Source organism: Rhea pennata, chromosome 2 (assembly GCF_028389875.1).
Source record: "Rhea pennata isolate bPtePen1 chromosome 2, bPtePen1.pri, whole genome shotgun sequence".
Lineage (NCBI taxonomy): Eukaryota > Metazoa > Chordata > Aves > Rheiformes > Rheidae > Rhea > Rhea pennata.
In genome coordinates, this window is record NC_084664.1 from 21,204,057 (window position 1) to 21,217,456 (window position 13,400).

General features: G+C 37.0%; 1 long non-coding RNA gene across 1 annotated transcript; it reads left to right on the forward strand.

Annotated features, from left to right (window-relative positions):
- The first annotated feature begins 9,753 nt into the window (after nt 1-9,753).
- LOC134136013 (uncharacterized) lies at nt 9,754-12,183 on the forward strand. The gene is made up of 2 exons (XR_009957409.1): nt 9,754-9,811; nt 10,443-12,183. It is a non-coding gene; the product is annotated as an uncharacterized LOC134136013 (long non-coding RNA).
- The last annotated feature ends 1,217 nt before the right edge of the window (nt 12,184-13,400 follow it).

The following is a 13,400-nucleotide window of genomic DNA, read 5'->3' on the forward strand; positions in this document are numbered from 1 at the left end:
GTAAAAAGTGAATGAGGTTGGCTGATTTGACTGATCCTGGTTTGCTGATCTTTGAATGGGCATTTGATCAGGCACATTTTCAGTGCAATGCTAATGAAAGCAAATTGGAATACTGTCTTCTTTAAGACAATTTTGTGTAGAAATATGGGTCTTTGATCATCTTTATTCACTTAGGTGAGTACATTTTTTTTCAGAATTGTAAGAAAGTATAAGTTTAAATAAAATCCAGAAGTATTTTGGAACCACTTAGCCTATAGGGAGACTATTTTGCTTTTTAGTATGTTTTATTTGTGTCAGTGTTATGTGCACAGTCCAATGCACTGCATTAAAATCTTTTAATTTTTATCAAGTATTAGTTTGAGGAAGGCTCTTAACGAGGAATGAGGAGAAATGACAGCCAGAAATAGAACTCATTAGTTCATTCTAGGTAAATGAAACACAGTTCCTATCACACTTAAATTTCTCTTTAAGAAATGCACATAAGCATTTCCTATGAAGTTTAATTAGATATAGAGCTTTGATTCCATATTCTGTAATGCTTTTGTATATTGAAATGCCTCCAATATGGCAAAATCCATCCTTTATACTGTAGCAAGCATCACTTTTCAATAAGAAAAGACTTATGAGCTGCCAAAATGAACCTCAAACACTCAGAATGCATTTTATGTCTAAATCCCTCCATAATTTGTTAGAGCAACTTGAATACTAGATTTCTGTTGCTGTCCTAAATATATCTTCCAGATAAAGGTGCTTCTTCTGAAAGATACTGAAGTGAAGTCAGTAGGAGGCATATGTTCAGCGTCCGAAAGGATTATGCCTTTCTTCAACAGCAGTGTCAAATCTATCAAATGACTGGCATGAAAAAGGTTTTTTTCTGCATTTACTGACCTCACGGTCTACCATTATCAACAGGATCTGTGCCACTGTGGATAATTTTTGAGTTAAAGCTGGCGCTTGAAAGTCCTGTGGAGCTTCTCTGCACTGCATATTGGACAGACCGAGAGTTTCTCGCTCTCACTGCTTTTAACGTGTCCTCATTTCTGCTCTCTCACAGAACTTGGCTTTTGATTTTCTCTGTTATATTAATCAGCAAGAATAATGTTGATTTTGCATAACAGTCTTAGTGATGAGGGAATGGTTGCCTGATGCATTGGTTCTGACAAGTCATGTCTCTTCTCCCTCTTCCCCTTCAATTTGCGTTTCCAGTCCTTTTCCACAACTTGCCTCCCCTCTATGTCCGTGCAGCTATTTGTGAAACATACTGGTACAGTATCACTGATGTGATCCAGATTGACTATCATCTCTGTTTTTTGGGGTTTTTTTTTGTTTTTTTTTTCTTTTTTCCTGAATGATTGTTTCTATCCTCATCCTTTCAGTGATCTGGTTTATTGCATAACCTCAGAAACATAGTGTCAACCTAAGAAAGAAGGTAACCAGAGACAGCTGGGAAGGAAAGGCTGAGATGAAAAGCCGCAGATTTCTTGTGCAGCTTTTGCACACAATTCAACCACGTTCAACTTCACAGGGAATGTGTTATCAGTCTATGTAAACCACATACTCTGGTGACCAGTTGGAAGGATATTCCTGATGTATGATCGGAGAGACCCATTGCACTACAGCAGGTTCCTAAGACTGAACTGTGAAGGACTACCATGAGAGATTGAAGTGAGCCACAGAGCTCACCTGCTCCAAAAATTAGATACTGCATGATGTGTTACATGGTGGGCGCTGGTTTAGCAATGACAGCAGAAACTGGAGATTCATACTTATACACTATGTCCTAAATGCAATCTGAGCATTCCTGTTGTTATAAAATTTAACTTTTGGATTCTTTCTCACCTGCCTACTGTAGATAATATCTGCATTTTATGGAGAGGCCTGTGCTCATGTCCAAGACTGCTGGCTACTAGCTTTGGCCACTTGTGTCTAGAAAGAGAAATGTATGCAATTCTCTCCAGGCATTAATATCTAACCTTTAAAATCCTCCTTGGCATCTAAGTATCCATTCTCAAAGCTTCCGCATTACTGGCAGCTTTTGTGATTGTTCTTTGATTCAAGTTGTAATTTTTCTGTTTTTTTTTCTCCTTCCCCATCTTTTTTTGTCTGATGTGCTTGCAGCCTCCAGGAACCTGTTGCTTTGGATAGCGGCTTTGCCTGGCCTAAGGGAGATACTTTTAAGAGGCTTTTCAAAGCACTAAGAATTTAAATTGCTTGAAAAATGCCAGTGTTCATCAGCAGTTTTGCCTGAACCCCTGATGTGCCAGCTCAACACAGCAGCATTTGGCGCTCAGCTCTCCCTGCTCCCCCCTATTGTACATTGGCTTCACTGCACATCCTGGCCTTTTGCCTTCTCTTCCAGCCAGGCTTTTACATCTCTGCCACTGAATCTACTGGGCTCAGTGCTTTTCCAGTCGGATCTTCAGATCACTCAGCTTTTCTTGTTCCTACATTCAGGATAGAAACTTCAACATGGCTCAGCTACCTCTTCTCCAAGACCAGAACTTGAGCAGAACTCAAAGATTGACACATGCCCTTACCTCCAAGGCTTTTATATTTCTTTGGACTCCACTATGAACAGTTCTCTATGAACAGTCCTCTCAACTGTCCTTTTGTTGTCCTCCTTACTTTTGGATGTATTCTAGCTGCTTTTGTGCTCAGCTGCTGCTTTTGGAAAAGAACATGATCATATTTTTCTGTGTTTCACTAATATCCAAGTGCAAATGAGTTCTTGCTCATTCAATTCTTCAGAGGATTAGCATCTTCATTATATTTTTGCTATCATTGTTAGAAAAATCCCTGATTCTCTCTGAAGGTCAGATTCTTGGTTGAATACTTGATTCAGGAGAATTTTTATCAGAGAAGGTCTTCTAGACCTTCTTCAAAAGTTAGTGTTAGATCCAAGCTTTCATTCCATATAGATCTGTGTTGCTCACTTTGGAAATGTTGTTGCTAGCCACTGTCATACTTATTGTAACTTTTGAGTTCCTGTAGTTCCTGTTCTGAAATCATCAGGTAGTATGTCTGTTAGACAAGATTTTCTGAATCAGAATCCAGCCTTTCTATAGATTAATATGCCATTATAAGAAAACACATTTCTTCCTCACTAGTATTTCCTATGATTCAAGATGACCTTGATGTCTTCCAATTCTATGGCTTTTATTCGCCTTAAGAAGTATATAACTAAAGCATTTAACTAAAATACGTTAAATGAATTAGGGTATAAAGGACTGTTTAGGCAGACCTTGATGACTCTAGCTATTTACAGCGTGAATGTCTCAGATTAGACGGGTTAATGGCCTCTCAGGTCAGCCAACCAGTAGTTCCTCGTGAAATGAGTTCATATATTTAAGTGACTTAACTATTCAAGTCATTGTCATTTTCATTTCTACTCTAGCAGTTCAAAATGCTAGAATTAAATGATGACAATTTATAATCAACTAATTAGCTGTGCAGCTTAAACAATTCCTCGCTCAACACAGAAGTGGAGAAATTGAATTGGACAGCTTTTGCAAACCACATACAAAGTGGGGGAAGCAAGTAGCTGGCTGTAAAGCTAGGCATTTGGATTGACATTCAGCTTGCACTTCCAAACATTATCTTCTAACTTGTTCAAAAAAAAAAAAAAAAAAAAAAAAAAAAAAAAGATAAAAAAGATCTGTCCCCCAAAGCATGACTTAGTGTGTTTTTTGACAAAATTTTAATTTAAAATTTTTAATGGAAAGAATAGATTCAAGGACTGGGGTAGAGTCTTGGAGCAAAATATTTGACAATTATTCTTTCATATTGTAAAGCTACAAAAGTCCTGTTACTTAAATGAACTTTTGTTTTGATCCTTTGCCTTTTCTGTTGGCCTTCAAAAAGCATTGAAATTATTTTCCTCTGCTCTGCTATCATTTTGCCTTTTCTGTTGCAGTTATCTTTGTGAGAAGGGAAAAAGACCGGAAATGTTGGTGTATTTCAAATAAATTTCTCTTCATGAAATATTTCTTTGCTATCCTAAATAACATCTGTGGTGTATTCTCCTTTCAAAGACCCTTTATTCTACCCTAAAGCAAAAAATACTGTGTTCCTTGTTCAGGTGCCACTGGCCATGATGCTGTGTTAGACAGCTGTGATTAAAGGGATGAAGTTTGCTGTAATGACAATAGTTACAACCTCTAGAGCAAAAACCTATCAAAAACTCCTATGAAATCTTTCTAAACTCATCGTTGCTTGCAACTAAGTGGCTGACACTGCCATAATAGCTCTGTGAGACTAGTAAAGTTGCAAATTTAGTCCCACTTTGTTTATTTGCCATAAAGTAAATGATCTTGTTGAAATGATCTTGTTGCTGCAGCAGCTTTTAGACATACTGATTTTAGATGCTGCTTTGACTAGTTGTTGCTTATCTTTTTGTTACTTTTCTACTATTTTCTTCTCTTGGTCCTCATAACATGTGGGTCAACCCAGAAGTAAACATCAGACCTGCTCATGGGGGGGCCTTCTGTCAGTCTAGGTATGTATGTTTTCTAATGGTAAACTTTCCTTCTTTTTTCCAGCACCACCAAGCTTGTTCTTAAAGATCAGGGATACACACAGGAATATAGTCATCCTCCTACCAGAAGGCCAGAACCATGTTCTAAGCAGTGCAAGATCACTCAAAACAAGGGCATATTCACTTTTAGGTCACAATCAAACTAGCTTGAGCACTAAGTTCAAACTCACCCTGTGCAAACACAATCTTATTGCAACTTTTCCTTCTCTAAATATTGCTAGTCTAGGGACTAGGATTACATGAACCAGTTTGAGAAGCAGATATATAAATATATTTTAATAAAATAATAACAGGCCTCCCAAGTATTAATTGCAGCATTATTGCTAACCCTGATTGATGACCTACAACTAGGCAGCAGTTTTGTAGGTTAGGTGGAACAAGCTTACCTAGTCTGTGCATAGTTTATTTTAAAAAACTTTTTAGAGTTTGAATTTTGTGCAAGTATGCACTTAGGTTTTGTATAGTACCAAACAATTTTATCTGGTTTTTGAAAGCAATGTTGGGAAAGCATGGATCATACCAGAATAACTGGACCTTGCTTCTTAGTCCAGGGTAAGGTTTCTTAGTCTGCCATATTTCTTGTCTATATCGTACTTTATGTTCAGCTGAGACAAAAACAAGCTAAAAGGGGCAGATTTTAAAATATGTTTAGCTTCAGAACCCTGCAGACCAAGAGGCAAGTGAGATTTTCAAATCATATGTGAATTTAGTAGGGTTAGTTACAAAATTATCTTGGAAATTTCACTCAGCATATTAACACTCTAATGTGCCTTAGAAAATTGCCACAATCCTCTGAAGACTTAACTATAAATTGTGAAATATTCAGTAAATTAGAGACTATTGATCATATTTTTTTCACCCTTAAACCAGCTGTCCAACCACTAGGCTAGAACTATGTTGACTCTTTTTCTATCTCTTTAGACTAAGAATATTTAATTAGACTATATAAATGAAATGGATGTCAATTCTGAATTGCCAATAGTTTGGCATTTAGGATGTTATTCTTGGACAATTAACTTATTCAAAACCATTTTGATGATGAGAAGACCAAATAAATCCTGCATGAAGATTTGAGTTATTGATTTTAAAGAGATGAAAATATTTCCCCTGGTCATGCTCTGAGAGACAGAATTGACCATCACTACTTCTTCTTCTCCTTCTCCTCTCCCCCCTTTCTTTCTTTTTATGTTGTTCACAGGGCTGATATATACCCTCAACATAGTATTCAGGGCTGTGAATCATGAGCAGGGGTGGATGGGTGTTTGTGCTACCATATGATGCTCCTCAGCCCTGGAGATACTTGAGGCCCAGTCTTGGCCTCAGCATTTGCTATCTTCTTCCAAGAAATAAAGTAAGTGTGTATTAAACCCTGTGCTGCTATTGTATTGTGGCTTTCAACGTTAAACTAGCTTCTTTAAAGCTAGCCTGATGCTGTTCTGTAAAATAGATTAATCCCATTGGATTAATAACAATAATGATAATATTTATGGACTACAACTTTTGGCACCTAAATATCATTAAGCTGTGTGGCCCTGTTAGATAAATGTAAGGGTGTTTAGTGCTAGGTGCTTAACTTTATCACTTTTATCAACATCAATCTGTGTATGGTTAATGATCTAGTTCAGCTCCTATTGAGAAATCTGCTGTGTGTGTGTGTGTGTGTGTTGCTGCTTAGAATCTGCTTAGAAATGAATATGGTAAATATTTAACCAAAGTCCACTTAAATTCTTATAAAGTTGATTTGAAACCAGCCTATGTTTTCTTTCAATGTGTGTTGATAAATGAACAAACCTAAATAAAATAGATATAACCAATTTCAAACAATATGTGTCTTTGAATGAAACTGGTTTTAAAATTGAAGTTAAAGGTGATGCAAATTCTGTTTGCAGACATACTGAAATTGCACTCAATATTTTAATGGGGAGGGAAATACTGGCAAGTAAAATGAGTTATGTTGATTATTTTTTTCCTTCAAAATGTAAATTTGCATATGAACTTTGTGGAGAAGAGTGTTCTGTCTGAATCCTTTTCTTTCCCTCTGTGTTTAAAACAGAAAACCATTATGAGATTAATTGCTGGAAGTTAAAGCTAGACAAATTTAAATGAGAAATAAGGAGCACATGGTTTATAGTAAGGGAAATTTTTCTGGAACTAACTACTAAATAAAGTACTGGATTATTCATCCGTTGATGAATTCAGAACAGACTGCTTTTCTGAAAGATGTTTGAGGCAACCTGAAGCTTTGGGCTTTAGTACCCCAAGTGGGTATGGCTTGATGATATTTTATGGACAGTGAAATACAAAATATAAGCATAGGTATCAAATGGCTTCCATTTGCCTTAAGATATATGCCAAATAACCCGTCCTTCTGCATTGGTTTGATATCTCTCCTCCCAACCTTCTGCTAGCCTTCTCTATGATGAGCATAACGAATATTTGCCACTCTAATGTAGTGATAATGAGAGAGAAAAAAAAAAAACTTTCAAAACTCCTCTCTGAGGATATGTCTTCTTTCTCCTCCTTCCTTCCTTCCTTTCTTTTTGCAGTGACTGTTCAGTTTGTTTTTCAGATGGGAAAATATTGGCAATATAGCGGTCAGGCTTCTGGGATAAAATGACCTGCTATAGTCTAAAGGAAAGTTGTCTGCTTGACTTTTTCCCTTAAAAGCATGAAAGTATCTCCTCTTATTTAATTGGAATAGATAAATAGCATTTTAGCAAGCAAACAAATATAAACAAAACAGTCAATTTTTCTTCCTGTGACATGTGCCCAGCCACATAGGACATACTGAGTCAAAGCCCCATGCTGTCCCTAAGCCCTTGAAATGATAGAGTGACACCAGCAGGTTTCTGAGCCCTGCATATCTTTTTCTACATATATTTATTTTTCCTGTAAGTTGCTTTTTGTAAATTTTTGGCTTTCTCTATCTCATGTGGTGCATCACTGATCTCCCAAGGCAGCGTAGGTGCTGTCTGAACCAGTGTCTCTGCTGTGCTGTCAGCCACAGCCTGTCTAGGTGCTTATGTCTTTTCTGCAGCTGTCCAGAGTAATAGCTGTTGACTGGAGAGATAATACGTGGGAAACGTATTATCTGGAAGTCAGAGAACAGCTACAGAAAGAAAAGTGAGAGGCGCTGAGGATGCTGAAAGGGCTGGGGTGGTTTTGGGACAGTGTGCTGGGTGGTGGCTGCAGACATGGGGTGGAGAAGCTGGAAGGAGCTGCAGACAGGAGTGGGAAGGCACTGTCATGAACTGCTTTAGACCGAGTCCTGGCACTCATTCTTGCTTGGGGATGGCAGAAAAGGGAGGAATGGTGAATGCTCAAGGACTGTTTCTCCCAAATGTGCACTTGTGCCAAGTATTTTTCATGGTCTCCAAACAATAGATTACAACTGTAAAAATCAGAAAGACAGAAGGGGTGTTCTCAAAGTAAAATTCAGTTTCTTTTGCCTCAGATCAAATGATCCTTGAAAAATACTCAGTGTATCCCTTGGCCTAATGTTTGCCAAGCATATTGGAATTTACCTGAAAAACAGCCTTTGCAATTTCTTGTTTTCTTTCTTCTTGAAGCAAGGAGCTTCAAGAATTTTCCTGTTTCTTCTTCTTCATTGGGCAATTTCCTGCTGTGATGGAATGAGGCAGAGGTCTCTCCACCGTGTGTAGCTGCAGCAATTGACACTGAAAACATTCAGAGAGTGCCCATGAACCACATTTATTTGCTGTAATCCTCCTGATAAACATACCACGGATAGCTCTGTAGCTACCTGTGCTTTTTTTAAAAAAAGTTTCTCCACAGTTTTAGAAAAAATGTCCGGGAGCTGTAAGGGAGTGGTATAATGATATCCATTTTCCCCTTTACTCTGGCAAGCTGAATGGGAAGCTGAGGAGCAAAATACCTGCATGTGAGCTTTTAAAACAGCCTTACAGGATTCAGTGAATCGTGGTTCAGTAGTTCCCTTAATAATAAAAAAGTCTGTTGTATAAAACTAACACAAGGGGGCATATGCGTACCATTAAAAAGTCTCCACAGTTTAGGATTAAAAGGGGTTTTATGAATAATCAGAATTAGCAACAGGGCACAGTCTGGTAACTGTTAATTACATTTTAGATAACAATACTGTATATTTAATTAGAATGAAAACTAACATTTCTATATAAAGTCAGAAGGCTTTAGTAATACAGATTGATTGCAAAATCTGAATTCTGGTGCAAATGAGTGACAGAAATAGCTAGGGAACAAAAATATCATTATTCAGTTTTTACTGTTTGAGACAAGATGAACCACTCAACTATAAAATAATTCAATATTTAAAAATATAAACATATTGAGACCAAATATTGTTGTGGCGCTTAAAGGCTTCCAATGCTTAAAAATGCTTGTGTTCTCCTTGAGTATAGATGATCACTTAGAAACTTGTGGTGGTGACTATGATGATATCTTAGAAGTTTTTGGAGTTAGTACAAAGTACTGTATACCACTACAATAAGAAAGCCAGTGCAGGAGGCATAATCAAGTTAAATACGCAGTAAAAAATGCTAGAGTAGCAAAAGTTTTGTTATGCTATTAAAACAAATTAATCTTTTGTAGTGATGATTATTAATACTGTGTCAGAATTTTCCTGCCAACCTCCTCTTCCTGTGACTTACAGCATGTGTTCATGACTGGATTTGTTTCAAATTGCATCCAAAGCAAATTCATGTTTTTGATTTAGTTTATTTAAATTAAAAGGTAAGTGCTAGAGGTAAGAGCAGCCATTAATAATGATTTTTTTTTTTTTTTTTTTTTTTTTTTGCTGGTTGGACTTGGACTTGGTGTAGTACTTCATTTATTGTTCAAGCAATAACAACTTCAAACTGTCTCCTATTCAGAGTCATCTGAAAATTTTACATGTGCAAGATGCAGAACTGAATCTTTGAAAGAACTAGCCTGTTTCTTGAGAACTTTGTTGCTACTTGACTTTGGCTCTGTTGAAATTAATGGAATTAGTGCAAGAGAATAAACTCATACAGCATACTTCACATCCTAAACATCCTATACAGCTGTTGGCAGTGGTACAAGTAAATGCAAATTATTTCTCTGTATGTGTGGATACACATCTACCTACACACACACACACACAGTCTTAGAAGTAGGTTTGCAATTCAGTGTTCATTTGGGAAACTTTATTGTTCTGTGGATGTCAGTTCACTCAAGACTAAAATCTCACTGTTGTGCCAGCAGATGATGAAAATTTCCCTTGAAGCAGCAGAGGCTCTGTTCAGTTAAAGACATGGAGAAGTAAGTAGATGATGCTGCCCGGCTACCTTTCGTGTGTTTCTAAGCACATTTCTCAGACTAGCTTTGAGTGTGCCAAGTCATAAATGAGAATATTCTTTTCCAAACTGTTGCGATCTGATTGTCAAAGTTATCCCTGACAGATGTTTCCTAAATGTTTGATTTCTTCATTTTACTGATAGTCCTGTATGATAGACCAAGCACATGATAGGGCAGTTCCATTGTCTTTTCTTTATAACGATGCTTTCTACATGAGCATAGCTTTAATATCTCTTCCATAATTGCCAAATGTATTATTTTCTTAAGCATTTCTTTATATGCCAGTTGCAAATCCTTTCAGTTCTTTCTGAATTTCTTCCATTTTATCTTTTTTTTTCCTCTCATTGCCTAAAATAAATGGAGCTTCTACAGAATCATGGAAAGGACAACTTCTACTCTGCTCTAAGAAATGAAGCCAGTTGCATAAGCCTTAACTGTGGTCTCTGATTGCGATGGAGTCTCCTCCATCAGACATTGCTAAGATTTGGCTGGTGCTCCTCTTGGGCCTCTGTAGGAATTTTGCTGCTCTTAGAGCTCACATTTATTAGCACTGCAAAAATACATTTTCTTTTCTGCTTTCTTTCACCACACTTAGGGACACCACATCCTGCCTCGGTCAGTTCTCCCTTAGGTGTGTGTGCATGGATCTTCAGTGGCTCTTCCCCTACACCTAAGTTTCCTGGACTTGAAGATCAGCTGGTGTGCTCCAGACTAGAACTGGAGAAAGCAACATAAAAATATTATTTAAGACTACAGCATTTGAGAAAAGCGTGAATTCAAACTCAGGCTAAGATGGAAGTCTAGACACGGCCATGTGACCTCATTGCTCACTCTGAGTAGAATTGAAGACAGACTCGCGTCCCTGGGAACAAACCTCTTAGAAACTGCACACTGAAGGTCCCCTTTTCTAGCTTTCTATGTGGCCACGTTCAGGCTTCTCTCATTTATTTGAGATTGAAGCAAAGTGGTTGCTAAGTGGTTAGCTGCCATAACTGTCTTTTTTTGAGGCTAGAGTGTAGATAATAGAATTGCTTTTATGGAATCTCCACTGTCTTGAATTTTCAAAAGTAATTGCTTATGGTTCGTTAAATTCCTTAGTTAGGCCCCTAGCCCTTAGGCTGAATATCACTGGGATGCGTTTTTGAAATTTTTCTAAGTAGTCTCTCTCCCTATCTTAATAACTATCTATTTCTAATCTTACTAGTAAGAGTTCTAAATCTGCTTTCAGATTGCTTGTATTTTTGTTATGTTCTTTCTCTGCAGGCAACAATTTTCCTAATTAATTCTGACTACAGAATGGCTGGGTTCCTCCATTGTATTTTTAAATGTAATAAGCATAAGAATAAAGAACAGAGCAGAGGATACGAGAGCTTGAATTTAATCTCAATTTTTTAATTTTGTTTATAGTTAAGCCACTGCCAAGATGTTATAGAGACACTTTGATTAAAATCAAATAAAACATTACTGAAAGCAGGAAGACTGGGTACTAAAATCAAACTATTTATCATGTCATAATCTTTTTAATTCCAGTTACCTGCTATATAAACCTAGGTTAAAAATAGTTTCTTTGCAATATGATCTAACACCAGAGGAAATGGGCTAATATTATACAAGTCATTTTACACTTTGTACATTGTTTACATAATATGATCAAGACTATTTCCAATTACTTTGATGAGGGCTGAATTTATGGCCTATAAAGTGGAAACTTCTGTCACTGAAATAATTCCTCAGCTCATCCTTCAACCCTGGTTTATTTTCTTTCTCAAGTTTTAGTTGTTGGTATTTATTACCCTAGATTTGCCAAGATCTTGGATACTGCTGGAGAGAGTGTTTTTGCAAATCTATTCTTGTGAGTTCATCACCTTCATCCTGACATATTGTGTGGGTTGTTTGTAACCTCAGGCCTCTGAAAAACAGTATTTCTTGAATTTTAGTGGAAGATTTATGATAAACATTTCTGTATTTACTGAGTGTTTGTAAAGCAACAAATTATGTTCAGATAATGAGTGTTTAGTGCTGAAGTTCAGCACATCTCACAGCTGGACATTAGCTAATGAATACAAGCTGGTTTAAATGCAATAGCTGTTTATCCTCTCAAGAAAAAACAAATTTTGTCTCAGAAAGCCTAGGCAAAGCTTTTAACCAGATGATTTTACAGACATATTGTCATTGCTCAGATTAGGAATATTTATCCACTGCCTGTCCATGCTGTGGGTGGTACCAATGGTGACTCAGTGAAGGACCAGCCTTTGTGGCTGGTTTGTTCCAAGGTCCTGACACAGTGCTTTAAGGCTACACTCTGCAATGAATAAAATCAAATCATTAAAATCATGCATGTGCTCTGAATGTATCTTTTTAGAACAGGAGCAGCGTTACTCCTTGTGTCCTAAACCAATCGGTATTTGCATCATTATTTTCTGCTTTCATAATTCTAACTATTTTCTATTTTTGTAATCCCTTCTTGGTGTCAGCAGACAAGATACAGGTTTTGCTGGTATACATTACCATACTAGGTATGGCCCAGGCTGCTAGAATGACCACCTTTCTCTGGTATGAAGTCAGTTCTTTTTTCTAGTATGAGTCAATATCTACTCAGTTCTTTTTTACATCAGAATCTCTGCTGCTTCCCAAGACAGCCACTTGGTGCTTTCTGTAAGCAACAAATGTTCTACAAGAAATTTTTTATTACATTAGCTTAAGCGGTTATATTTGATAGTGCTATGAAATAGAAGTCAGTGCTATGAGAAGCTTGTGTATGCAATGACGGGAAAATAAATCAGGATGAAACAATTCTGAATTTTCCAGTAAAAACTTGGACATATGCCTCCTGCAGATTTTAGTGACTGGATTTTCTTGTTTTTGTGTGTGTGTTTTGAAAAGCTTTCCCTGGGCAAGCAGGCAGGTGATCTGCTCAGTTAACCCAGCTTTAAACTCTGAGAGATGTGACAGGCAGAAGGAGAGAGAAAGGAGCAATAGAACATATATCTGTCTTACACAGCTGAAAAACACTTGTGATTTTTTTTTTTTGCCAGATATTCAAACATAACCTGTCAAATAATTTAGAGAAATTCATTTTCTAACCCTTGTTTACTCCATGCAGCAGAATTCAATGAGCGTGTGACTGGTGTTTTGAAGGTGCACCACAAAGCTTGCAGTTCACCTCTTGTTTCTCTGTCTGAACACACTGTAACTGCCAAACAAATTTCATAGATGCTAACTAATTTGCAGGCACAGAATAAATGGAATCTTATGGGCCACAGAGATCTCTGAGTATTTCTGGATTTCAAATATTCAAAGCTGTGCTTTACTTATGATGAGAATTTGTGAAACATTTTAGATATTTATGATTTCACATATTGATTGAGGTCTTACTATTAGCTCTGTGCATCAGATTTCAAATATAGTATCTAGTGACAGAATAAGAGAATCCCTTATATATGTTGATGTTAACAAATTCTTATTTTTTCCCCTACATATGGCAAAGAAAGGTCACTGCCAGAAAAAAAAATGTCCTTTAATGTTTTCCAGTTACAGAATCATACCTAGCGTA